This window comes from Poecilia reticulata, chromosome 2, assembly GCF_904066995.2.
Source record: "Poecilia reticulata chromosome 2, P_reticulata-male-v2, whole genome shotgun sequence".
NCBI classification, from domain to species: domain Eukaryota; kingdom Metazoa; phylum Chordata; class Actinopteri; order Cyprinodontiformes; family Poeciliidae; genus Poecilia; species Poecilia reticulata.
Window position 1 is genome coordinate 40,161,425 of NC_088831.1, and position 14,201 is coordinate 40,175,625.

Genomic DNA, 14,201 nt, shown 5'->3' on the forward strand with positions numbered 1-14,201 from the left:
TCAGCTTCCTATGCTCTTGTCTTCTGCCTCACTGCGCCTGGGGAGGAGGGGGAGAAAGATGGGAGGAGGGCTGCTTTTTTCATCCATCTCCTCAGAGGACCCCAGACCCAACTCTAAATATCAGTGTCGTTTATTATTGATTTGGGTTATTTATAATACAGACACTCACTACTCCCCCTTTCCCACACAAAACCAAACACACACACACACACATGCACACACGCACTTTGGTATTTTGGTTTTGTCAGAGTGCAGAAGCTAAATATGATTCTTCAACTCAAAATAATCTTTTCTAAAAATAAAAGCACTGCCAAAACTGGGGGGAGGCAGAGGGGGTTGTCCCGTCAGACCGTCAGTTCCCAAAACGACACACAAAAAAAACCCTTGTAAAAGTGAACTGAGCACAGGGTAAAAAGCTGGTGGGGTCTAAATGACGACGTCTCGCAGGACGATTAAAGCAAAGACACTACTCTTTAATTTGAACAAATCCATTACTTCATGGTTAATTTTTAAAAAGATAAATTTACTGTTATCATTTGCTTGACCAAAAAGAACCACAGTTTACTCATAAGCCTGACTAAAAATAACTAAAAGGTAGCTTTTTGTTACTTAAACATTTTAATACTTCACATTTATAAAACCAGACCACTTCATACTGACAGCATCTACTTTACAAATAGTTTACGAGGTAAGGTACTGTGGTGTAAGAATTTGACCTGTGAAATTCAAAGGCAATTTAAAAGGTACCAAACATTTTTAAAAATGAAATAAAATCAAACAGAATTTATGCTTGAAGCTGCTCCTGCCTCACTGCAGCACCCAGCTTTGTTCTTGATATTCAATAAAACCAACAACTCTCAGAGTCCTGAAGAGCACCTTGAAATATCAAGGCTTTACAAACACCCAGACAACATGACAAGATGAGAATACTTGAGTCGTTGCCTGCAGCGGGGAGTTCCTTTCATTCATATTTTACATCCTCTCCTTCCATCTCAATGGTAATGCCTTTCCCGACTGCAGCGCAGCTTGCAGCAGACGCAGAGCCATTAACTGTGAGTGATGCGAAACTGAACTTATAAGAGATGTCAGCACACCACAGTGCTGCCTGCGCTCTTCAAATCTAAGAGGTCACAGAATCAGATCAACTCATCAGTCCATAACCCTCCAGTTCCATAGGAAACCAGTCAGACTTTGCTGTGGAAAAGCATTTTCCCCCTTACAGATTTCTCTCTTTACTTTTTTCACAGATTAATTTTTCAGATCCGTCTATCGTCTATAACCACTTAAACTGAGCAGAGCTGCAGAGGAAGGAGGGATGCAACGTGGATCTCCCAGCTTTAAATTATCCAAGCCAACCTCAACCTTGGTGAAAATCTACCTACCCCCTTTATTAAATTATGAATAAATGCCCATAATACATATTTTTAGACTCATCTGTTCAATTTAACCCACGTCTAATTTCTGCTAATCTACCACAACAAGTAGATTCAAGAAATCCCAAACATGTAACCTTTCTTACATCAAAAAATAAGAATTAAGAACATCTAAAATGCAGCAGGACAATGATCCATATCAGCAAATCGATCTGAAATAATGACCTGAACTAATGTTTTGCAGTGGTGCCAGGATGTAAAGACTCATTACTAGTTACCACACATTCTTAATCGCATCTGTTGCTTCCAACAGTGGCAAACTTGCTCATTTTCTAGGGATAGATTATATTTTTACATAGGGCCAGATTGATCTGGACAGCTAAATACTTTTTCACAGCATCTGTGTGAGGCAGACGAACACTAAGACAAGATTACGTTCCGATTATGAATAAGAGCATCCGAGACAAAATCTGAACATCATTCATGCAACAGTTTATCCTGCGAGGAATGTTTATACTTGTCTAGGTCTCCTTTGAAGTAATAAGCCACTCTGATAAGACACAAACCATGACAAGATGGATGCATAAACATCCAACTCCCTCCTTCGTTCCGCCTGAACTTATGCACTTGACTTAGAAAACTCTTAGAGGCAATATAAGTTGGCAAACTGCTGTTTATTTCTCTCTTTAAAAGAGACTGTGGTGAAACACACTGAAAGCTATGTTATAACCATTAGGCTATCAGTGTGCGTGTAGTGAACTCCCCCTTCCCGGATTAGGGAAGGCTAGCCTCTGGTTCAGATGGTGTCAGGGCCTTTTCGAGCAAACAGCAATGGGTCTGAACTTATAAGGAGTCATCTATAATAGATAAAAGATTCTTGTGGACACATTTGGTCATGGTAAGGCTTTTAAAAGCCTTTACAAAGTTCACCTCTGCATAAGCAATTGAGCTTAACAGGAAGGCAAAGCATGAGTGGTATTTCATGCTCTGATAGGATTAATACCATAACCATTTAAAAAATGAGCTGGAATGTTTCTAAAGTACAATTTGTTTGAATCTTTTGGTGGGAAATTGAATTTAGCGTGCTAATTGGCCATTCATCCATGGTCTGTGCAGAGGTGTGGGAGCCAGTGCGTCCCTCCAGGGGCCATTAGGCGAGAGGCGGGGTACACCCTGAACAGATCACCAGTCTGCTACAGGGCAGCGCAAAGACACACAGGTCAACGTCGTTTGCACACAGCAAAGAGTAAATAATAGAGACCAATTAACAGTCACAGGATTCGAACCCAGAACCTTCTTTCTTCAGAGTAAATAGTGTTCTAGCAGTATCACTGTCCAGAACACTAAATGTCCAACCCTAAATGACAAACTTTACTGAATTTGAAATGTATTAAACAGAATCGGAGATCAGTGACAGACCAGGACTGAAAACTGTTTAGAAAATCCAAGATTCAACAGAGTTACAGACTCTGTTTACAAGTTTCTTCCTTAATTGTTTAACACTACAGAAATAGTGCTAAAACTACTATAGCATTCTTTTTGTATTTTAAAACAAAAAGAATGATTATTCTTAACTTTATGTCATGTAGTAACAGAGGCAGACTCACTTTAGGTACTTTATAATGAGACTGGGTTTGAAGCTGGTGCAGTTTTTATACAGTAAACATGGAGATAATGCTCATATAAAAATACCTCTTATTTTCAAATATGGTATAAAACTGATATTAAATAATGCCCACAATAAGACATAAAACAGTAAAATATAGACTTTAAAAGTTCACAGTGAATTACTATTTACACCATTTGAAACTATGTTGTGTTTTATATTTATGTTAACATAACTTGGCAAATTTTTATATTAATACTTAGAATTAAAGTTCTGAAATGAAATCAACATTTAAACCATATCCAGTTAAAATGCTACTAAAAACAATAAAAAAACTCCATCAAGCGCTTTGTGTGAGATGCGTTGAGAAACTGTGAACTTATTTCTTTCTTAAACTTGTTTGTCTAACAAAAATCCCGATAAGAGACTCTCTGTTGAAGCACACAGACTAACAATAGCCCACTCTGCTGACTCCCAATACGTTTGTGAAAGCTGATCCTGGCAGCCAAAACAGCAAAACACACCAGACCCCATGCAATATTTATAACCTGGTAACATGGTAAAATCTTCCCCCATCCACCAGATCCAGACAAACTTGGTCTCAGAACCTGCTGTATCCACAGGGATAATGGACCCCAGGCAGACAAAGTAGGTTAAAACACTGTCTGCTCAACTGGAACACAAAAAGCGTCTGACTCCAGAGAGACTGCCTCACTTTCTAAGACCTGAATGTGAGAGTGGTGTCCCTTTTTAAACGACTCAACATGACCGCCGCAGTCTATGGTTATGTCCTGAAATGTAATTAGAAAGTGCTCCGCTTATTATCTGTTGGAATCTAATTTACTTTCACCACAAGCTCTGCTACATGTTTGTGGTGAAACCTGCAGCAGAGTTATGGTTTCATAAGGTGCAAGTCAAGGATTTATGACATCAAAATTAAGTCTAATACAATTACTCTTACATGCTTTTCCAGCAGTCTTTCGTCCGCTTGGCGTTCACATATGCATTCGTAACGCACCAGAGTTCACTTCACCTGAACCAAGACCTAGTTTGGTGGGCAGATCAAAGTTCAATATTTTGGTCAGCATCAGAGTTTGATTATGCATTCACAACTCCCCAAACCAACCAGTTTTTCTAGAAAATCAAACTCTAGTTCGATTAAAGGAGACCAAACAGAGCTGGTGTGAATGAGCCCCGAGTTTTTTGGAAAAGGTATGAAACCCGTTCCAGATTGATCAGCAAAAACTGCTTCTCTCAGGTGATTTCTGTTCTCTTTCCCTCTTACACTCCAGACCAGGCAATTTATGAAACTCCAGCTTTTATAAAAGTAATTAAGAAATTACATTTAAATAGCAGCATCTGGTTTCTTCATTCCATCTTGAACTTCGCCGTTTCAGAAAGAGAGTACCTTGTTGTTTTTTTTCCCCAGCAAGTCTGTATGTGTAAATGTGGCTGAACAGAAAAGTGGCAGCTGCTCAACAACTCTTGTCAATACCAAACTGGCAGTAAGTGGAGGTGCCCATGCCAGGTCAGGGAGTAGCAGTGGGTGGGGGGCTGGTCCTGGGCTCATGTAGCCCATCTGGAAGCCATGAAGGCTCCCTGATGAGCATGTGTACAAAACAGGTGGTCTTCCATTAGGGAAAAGGAGTGAGTTTGAGTTAAGGATTGTCATTGCTGTAACCCAGAGCTCAAAATTCAATACAGGCAATTAGCAATGTGGTCATATTGGTAAATAATATATCTCTAACATGAATGATTAATGCTTAATGCTTTAGAGGCAGCATACCTCACTCTGAAAACACATTTCTTCTTGCATTCTCTCCTCGATCTGTGATCGTCTGAGTATGAACTGGAGTAAAACGGTAAAGCAAGAAAATAGGAGACGACAGAAGAGAGGACGTTGCATTTCTAGAGCACAAGAAAACGCAGTCTAAAATAATTGTCAACTAATTTGGTAACCAATGAATTGTTAACTGGAGTATACAGACTCAAAAGGCCACAACACTCTTGAAGAAGCGATTAAACCAAAACTGTACAAAAATATGTACATTTTCTATTCATGATAGATAAACATCATCTGTAAGTATTTTCTACCCAGAATTCCTTAACTGGCCCAATTTTAACTTCGCCTGATTCAAATTCTACACAAAAAACTATTTAGCACCTTTATCTGTATTGACGTTACGTCGATCAAAATGGGCTGAACATTTCACACGTAGGTGTGTTTTTTAGCTACAGATACATCCTTTGCTACATATTACCAAAGCATTGCTATGCAACTGCATTTTTGGTAATAAAATGTTTTTTTTTTCTTATTTAAAAGAGGAATTTAATTAATATGTATTTGCATATTTTAATGTATTTCTAATTTTGTAAAAAAAGTCTTAAAAGGAGGATGTAGGGCTAACTAAATCTGGATTAAGGTCCAGCATTCAGCTACATGAGGAGTCCAACATGTTTCAGCATGAAGAGGGGGAGGCGGAGGGGTCTGGCCGGAAGACAAGAGTCTGGTCGCAGTGACCTCCAGAGCAGTTGTCCTCTGGAACACACCTCGCTGTCCGTCTCTGTCATTTCAGTACTCCTGCTGTCCCTTCTTCCTCTGCACTTCCTCGCTCTTCTCTCCATGTGTCACATTTGATGTTTCAATACTGAAAGGATTCAACAATCAAGTTTCGCGTCTAAATCCTGTCTAATGTGACTCAGAAGTGATCAGAGCGTTTAGAAATGGAGACGCTGCATGTGAAAGAGTTTGGTTTCGTCAAAAGAAATGTTTCTCCCCACTTTTGTGATTTCCTTTCCCAGAGTTTTGAAATGGTAATGAGGCTGATGATATTTGCATAATGTGCCGTTCCTCCGTTTTCCCTGCTTTTTCAGACCCTCTCCTCCTAAAATTGCAGTTCTGTTCCTTTTAGCATCTCCACCCACCCCCCACCCATCTCCATTCATCACATTTACACCCACTCCTGCTCTCTCCGTCTAACCCACTCGTAGGTTTTTAAGTGCTCATAGATTATTGACAAGTATAACTATAAGATAAAGCTTAGGAGCTGGCCAAGTGGTGTGCCTCCACCTTAAATCACTCTCTCTCCATCCTTTCATATCAACACTTTGCAGACTAAATATGCCTATGTGCTCAAAGCCTCACAAAAAAAGAAAGAAGAAAAACATAAAAAAAACAACAACTGTCAAGGATCCATAACGAAGCCCTTCTGCAAGCAACAAAAACCACTTGTGGTCTTCAGTAACTGTCACTTCTGCTCCTTCTCCCACTCTCCTCCGCTGTTTTTGCCATTCTCCACTCTTCCTCCTCCTCCTCCTCCTCCCATCACTGCTTCTCTCACCTTCCCCTCCCTCCTCCTCGCTTCCTGCAGCGTCTGTGCTCTGACAGTTATGTGCGAGTGGAGCGTGGGCTGCTGCTAATTTGTGCAGAGTGGGAGAAAGCTGTTTTGGCTCGTGGAGGCAAAAAAGCTCAGTTTAGCCTGTGCGCCGGGATGGATGGATGGAAGGATGGATGGATGGAGAGACACACAGACCGCCTTGCTACGCAAACGCGCTCCTATTTGTGCATGTTTGTTTAGTACATAATTCTCACCCCATCTCCTAATGTCACATGTATTCAGATGGCAGCAGATGCTCGATTCCTACATTCAGCTCCTGAAAGGTTCCTCCTCTTACGGTACTTCCTCCTGAGCGCAATTTAGTCATCCTAATTAATATGCACTCAAATCTGTTTGCATCAGTCTTCCTCATCAGCCTCAATGCTTTTATCCTTCATTTTTAAATTTCAGCAGCATGAATCATTCCCTTTGATTCAAGCTCAGTCAAGTTGTCTGCCGAACTTCTTGAACAAAAACAAAACAAAGAGAAAAAAAAAAAAGCTAGCACTCCTTGACTGGTAGCTTTAAGGTCAGCTCTGCCAACTGCAGCCGCTCATGTCTCATTAAGGTCTGAGTCAAAATGGACTTTGCATGACTAAACACACAGAGGGAGTGTCAGTGCTGCTGTTGGCACCCAGTTAATTCATTCTAACACATAATATGAATGTGTTAGCAGAGCATTTCAGAGCGTTTAGTCCAATAAAAAACCCTGCTGTCCTTTTTTTGGCAGGTATTTAAACATTTAGTTATTCTTAGAGCTGAGAAAGAAGAATGATTTTTTTTTCCTGAATAAGTGACAAGATTTAACAGTAATTAACTAAAGTACACAAATAATATAATTGGGTTTCTTTAAATGCAAGTTCATTGTGTAGGTACATGGGTAGCAAAATAGATCAGAAATATATCATACAACACACTTATGACACACTTATGTATTTAATAAACTATCATTTTTATTTTACTTTTTTGCTAATGTTTCTCAAAACAGCAGCTGCAGATAGATTAACCTTTTCCCATAATTTTTATAATTAGCTATGTGATATTTATTTAACATTCTAATACAACTGTATTATTTAAGAAAGAGGAAGAGAGATAATGATAACGAATTTTATTGTATGGCAATATATTGTGGTACAATTGTGATAACAATAAAAGTGACAATAATAACTATTCAATATTTATTTTTAAAGTAACTGTATGGCTGTGACTGTGAAACCCAGTAACACAAATACTGCTGTTGGAAAACATTCCCATTTGTAACTTTAGGACACCAGTCATAAAATGCGATTAATATCCTTAAACTGCAAATCACAACTGCAATACATTTGAAAATCATATTTTCAAATGTATTTATATTTACTATATTTACTAATGTTTTCATTGAACAAACAGTGGATAAAATAGTAAAACTAACAATCCCAACATCATTAACTAGAATTTGTCATGACATTGATAAGCCAAACTTATCATCACGATAGGAACTTTATCACAATAAATGATAAACAATACGATAAATGCCCATGATCAGCTCTGCAGCTAGATAAACTCTCAGATCTCTGTGTGGAATAAACCCAAAGAACCAGGATTTAGGAAGTTTAACTTTATAAAGCTGTTAAGTTGAGGTGTGAGGATTTCTCATGATGGCATCTCTAGTCAAAGTGTATTTAGTTTTCAGACGCTCATTTCAATAGACAGGAAATAATTCTTGATTCGGCTAAAAAAGGCAGCTTGTCTGACTCGCCAACAAAACTCGGTTACAAAAGCACTTAAGAAGCCTCAACCACTTTTCATGGGAGCAACCCACATACTAATCTCTGCTGCTCAACCCTCCAATTGATTTTTATTACTAATGCTGCAATATTTAAAAGCAGATACACAGGCTTTCCAATGCTGGAAAATCTATTGCCAAAATAAATTGTTATACTCAGAAAAAAACATACCAGACACAAATGTGCTTTACTTCTTGTGCCAAATTTGCTTTTCCTGCCCAAGAATACCTCATATATTTTGTAGTTTTTTTCCCTTTTTCTTAGATTTTTAGTTTTTGCTGAAATGGTTATAAGTCAAACTCTCTGAACTTTGATGAAATGGTAATAAAAAGTCCCAAAGATCTTTCGTACTCAGGGCACATCTATCTAGTTCTCATCCAACACATACCATCTGAAGATTACAGTGCTTCCAGTGGAGAACATAGACTACACAATGGGTTACAGATTTTTCTAAAAAGGCAAAAAGAACAGTACAAGACGACTTTACTTCAAAAATAAAGTTTCAGATATCCTTTATTTTCCCTCAATATGCTCATTCGCCTACACATCAGCATTAACATTTTCTCTCTCTCAGTAGGGAGTCAGTTAGATCTTCTCTAAATGCCAACATATTTAAATCTATTTCTGTCTCAAAGTCTCTCCAAAGGAAGGTTTCTAATGATAAGGACTTGTTCAGTCTGTCTTAGCCGCAAAACTGTATTTCAACAATTTTTTTTTCATTCTAAAAACTTTTCTAAAGATGACGGTGACATTTAATAAGCAAGAAGTGTTAAATAAGTAAACAGTTCAACTAGATCAATAAATGTTGCTACTTGTTAAAGTGATAGCTACATAGCACATGTCCAGTTTCTGAGTATTTGATTTGCAAAACTAAGTGTAAGAATAAAAGTGGTGCATTAATGTTTAACCCCAATGAATTTCAAAAACTAATTACAAATAAACACATAAATGTCTCTCCTAAAAAGGATTATCTTTGGTTTTCATAAAAGCCAAATTTTATAGAAAAAAATGTGATTCTTGAACTGACCTCTTTCCTTGTAGACATTTGAGCTCTTACTTAAAAACGCGTTCGCTCTGACCGGAGAGGCTTTTTACAAGAGAGGAGAAACACCTTTTAGAAATTACTAGAGAATTTTAGGACTGCCATGTGCCACATGGCTGAACATTTACACCAACATAAGAGAAGGTGGGATCAAAAATTCACACAGTTCCTTCCATTTGGTCATTTATCAAACCAAAACAAGAAACACCCAGAAAATCTTTTAACCAGTCAGTGAACAAACTTTAGCAGCTTTCTGGGGAGACCATCTTGCTCTGCCCCTCCTCACTGCAGGCATGAAGACAAGAGGACTTTTAATCAGCACATTACATTTATGATCAGTTTTAAATTTAAACTAATGTGTTTTCACCAACCAGACAATAAGAGTGACTCAACACCAGCCTACTGAGTGTTTGGAAAAGACTAAAAGCACATCAGCTGATTTAAATTTTAATGTAAATGAGAGAGGGGGGGAACATGGCAACGCTCTGATTAGCGTTTTTGTCTCTGATGTGCAATTTAAAAATAGAGTTCATTATCACGAGTGTGTATGAATCACCGTCCAATTTAATGAAACAGTCAGCCCAACGGTGCAGAACACATTTGACTGTATGTTTATGCCATTATGCAGGCGGTGAAACATGTTATTAGCAGACCGGAGCTGCAGGTCTTCAGCACCCATGAGAGTGACATCATTGATGCATCAGCATTTCATCTGGCCACACAGGACAAACATGCCGCTTGTGGGCTGATGACCGGCTGATGTGGCGAGATCGTCCTACATTCCTGTCAACAAGAACATTAAGTTCCAACAAAATCTGCCGGCTGGACACGCAGACGCACATGCACGCCGACATGCAGGGTGCTAATTCTGAACTGAGTCGCTCACTGAATAATACATGGTCAGGTGTTAAAAACAACGTGCAGCGTCAGCCGGTGGACATTATTACATGCCTGGAACCAAATAATAAGTTTGCTCACGAACAGACGTTGACAGATTCCGTTGTTAAGCCATACATTAGCAAGCAAAGGCAACCACAAATACCAGATTCCCATTTGAGCACTTAAGTTCTGTAATCATCTGTGGTGCATTACACACACAAAAAAAGGGTGCCTTGGATCAATCACGTTTTACTGGGAGGGTAATTTAGATGGTCATGGCGATGAGAAAAGTACAACTATCAACATTATCTGATCAAAAAATATGTCCTTTATAGAAACATTTACTGAAAATGAGAGATAAACACATCTTATTTGTGCAAAAAACACTTTTGTGTCGTATTTACCTAGTTCTTGACTGGCAGGTGAACTCACAGTATGTGGCTGTAAGAAATTAACAAAACGGCATTGACTTCACATCTGGAAATCTAGCATGCATACTGTCATCTCCAGCTATGCCATGATTTGACAAACTGTTGGATCTATCACTAAGAGATAGATGCTTTCTACCAGGAACACCAGCTGAGAGATAAAGAAATCATCCTTGAAGTAAAAAAAAGTTGACTGTATTTTTTAAATTTCTATTTGGATAAAGTTCTCAATTACATCCAGGTTGTGTAATATTAAAATAAAAATAATTCATCAAGTTTCTTTCAGCATGTGACTATCTGGGGAAATAATTTAGTGCTATTATAAGAGCCACTGTTATGAAAATGTCTGTTTTTAACTGCTGTATCTGTGTTTAAGACTCTTATTTTGAATAATAAAAAGAGGAAATAGTTCTTGAGTTGCTTCTTTGGTGAAGAAATTGACAACTTCGGTATACAAACCAATTATTGTTCATGTACTTCAACCATTGTGCAAGACTTTATTTGCTAATTTTCATTGATAATGATAATAAAATTGCAAAAATTGTCAAAGTTTGTAAGTTATTCAATTCAATTGTATTTAATTCATTGAAAATAAATTATGGCACTTTATATTTATTTTGGTTCTGATCCTGTTGGGACAAATTAAGATGACTTGTGACTGAAATATTTTCCATTTAAAAAGTTCTTCCTGACATTCGTTTTTTATCGATTTTCTAAAATTATAAAATATAACCCAAGTAGCTTTGGTTGTCTGTAGAAATGTTACTTGCTACCAGTAATTCTCTAATCATCTAATCAACTTTTACGATGCTGAATTTATGATTTTATACTTCAGTTTCAAACACAGAGTCCTGGAGTTTATGAGCTGCCCATAAAAATGTTACCTAAGAGAAGAAAGGGTTGATGTGAAAAATGAAAACAAATGTCAAAGTATGGCTTGTAGCGTGTTTTACTAAGACGTGAGAAAATTGTCATTATTCTTAAATCAGAGGGAACAACGGAGGAAATGAAAACACTGCAGGGAGGAAGAAATCGGCAGAGTGTGTGTGCTGTGTCACAGTTGAACGAGCTGCGGCGCGAACCCACACCTACTATACATTCTGTTTTTCTGGGTTGCTAGGCTCTATTTTCAGCCAAAGCAGACTGCTCCATGACTAATACATGACAAAGGGGCGGGGCACAGTTAAAAATTCATGACATATACAAAAATGTGCACCAGATGCATTTCTTGAAATTCCTACTGTAGATGAGGCTTCTTTTGCTGGTCTTCTTCAACAAACAGAGAAGAGAAGAGAAGAGAAGAGAAGAGAAGAGAAGAGAAGAGAAGAGAAGAGAAGAGAAGAGAAGAGAAGAGAAGTTTTGAATTGACCGAGTGTTATAAATGATACAGCTTGTGTTAGTAGGGTGGCAGCAGCAGATGGCAGAAAGATGACACCGAGACTTAACGGGCAAGACAAAGCCAAGGAATCACACACTCAAACACACACAAAGGAAGAGCTGGTAGTGTAAGCGAGCGTCCTGCCTTTACCCTCTGTCGTCCTCATTTCCCATTTTCTCACTTTGGTCAAAGCACTTTGCAAATGTATTTTTTATTTTTATTTTTTCAAACAATGAAATGCAAAACAAAACCAACTGCAAAAATTTTTTTATTTTTCTTTATCTGCACTTGTTGATGAAACGTATCTCATGGAATCCGTGCAGCTTCATGTGTAATTCCTGTGCAGGAGAGCCAGGTCGAGTGCTCAGAGCTTTAACACGCGGCGATGTGAAAAAATCTCCATGGGAACCACAATAAACAAATATCCAGAGAGTGGGAGAAGCACATTCTTCCACAGTTGAAGAATAATGTTCCTTTCAACCTCACGGCACTAAAATTAGCACTGCAGCCCTACAGCCTGAATAAATACAATAAAAAGATGATGTGGTCACAGGGCTGGATAATGTTAACATGTTTTACAGTAAGACAGAAGATGACACGGTTCCCCCAGGAGAACTTCGGTTTACATCATCCTCCCTTTATGTATTTCCAGCATAAAGCAAAACTGTTTATAGATATTAACTTTCACAGCTTGCAGGAATAATTTCAACACGACAAAATATCTATGTGTTTGTTTTATCTGTTGCTTTTGAGGTTAAAGAGAGTGTCTCATAAGTATGACTTCCTGTTTCCCTTTAAATACAGAAATGTTGACGAACTGAAAGGATTATCAGTTCATATAGATACTGAAACCCAGTATATATGCTCAGTACTTGGTCTGGGTTGATTCTGGTTGAATTACTGTGTCAGTGCGTAGTAGGTGATTAACTTGTACCACTTTTCAGTTTTTCCTTTCACTGAATTTTCCGTCAATACACCCAAACGTAGCAATTTGAAAATGATGCATTATTCTAAAAAAATTACTTTTATTGTAAGCTTTAATAAAAAAACAGCAAAATAATAATGTTTTAAATGCATCACTTTATTGATGATTTGAAGCCATTCATGCAAATGGAGAAATGAGGCTGAGTTCACTGCACACGTGCACTGAGTTATAGTCACATATTTTGTTAGATATAGAAATTAAAAGAGGAACATTGGATAATTCAGCAGGAAACAAAACTAAAACCAAATGTATGAGAACAGAAAACTGTCATGAGATACAAAGCATTTAAAATAAAGAACTGGTGGAATCTGTTTAGAACACGTATTGTTTGTGCTTTATGTTATTTACAATTATTTATCAAAGTAAGAAACGTCCTGCAGTGTGTGTTTCTGCTTTATGGGGACATGCACAAGTCAGAAACAGTGGAAAGCACCATGTGATGGATACTTTAATGCTTTGACCTCTGTGACCGGCACCATATGGAAGCCTCTCAGCATGGATTCCCCAGCGACATGAAGAAACACGCATATGGCCTCTAAATATACATTTAAGTTCTAAATATTATTTGCTCTTCAGAGATCATGCAGGAAAACGGACTCGTTTCGTTTCCATGTGTCACATCTCATTTGTAAAGGCCGAGCTACGTCGACAGACATCCTTGTGGATAGACATACGTGATCGCCGCATGGAAAAAGGAAGAGCGGGGACGCCAAGTTACCGATGGCTGGCAAGACGACAAGTTGGCTCAGAGGGTTGCAGGAAGCAGGAGTGTCTGGTTCAGTGGATGTAAACCCCGTCCTACCAAGCAGAGGAGAATCCCCTCCGTCATAAAAGACAAGATTACAGGGAGCACACGGATGTTTGTGAGAGCTGTGTCTTAAAAAAAAAAAAAAAAAAAAAGAAAAGTGAAGCACAATCAGACACGTAAATCAGCAAACACCTTCCGCTCCCACTGGGCCTCCTGTACTTCAACACGACCAACAGTTCACAACACAGCGGGTCACGCCAACCTGTCTGGTCCATTACAACCCAGTCTGGTGTATTCCCAGCTCTCAGTATCAGCTTCAGAGCTTTGCCACCCTCCACTTTGCCAACTATGCCATCCTGTCTGCTGAGGCTCCACCAAAATTGTCCTTCTGCTACAACCAAACTCGGAGCCAGCCTCCAGAGAGTGCCAGCAACACCAACCTGTCACTGCAACTCTAAACCACAAGATAATCTGCCGGGGAAGCCAGCATATGAGAAGATTCACTCCAAAATTAGATATGCATGTCACCGACTGCCGAAATAACTGACACTTATATTACATGACTGTTCTTTGAAGTTCAAATGGATGTGCATTCTCTAAAAGATAATTTAGTGTC

The 14,201-nt window shown here is 38.5% G+C and overlaps 1 protein-coding gene across 4 annotated transcripts in view; it reads right to left on the reverse strand.

The window, feature by feature from the left end:
* The window catches only part of LOC103461731 (histone deacetylase 4), a 219,440-nt gene that overhangs the window by 76,199 nt on the left and 129,040 nt on the right, over window positions 1–14,201 (reverse strand). The window lies entirely within an intron of this gene.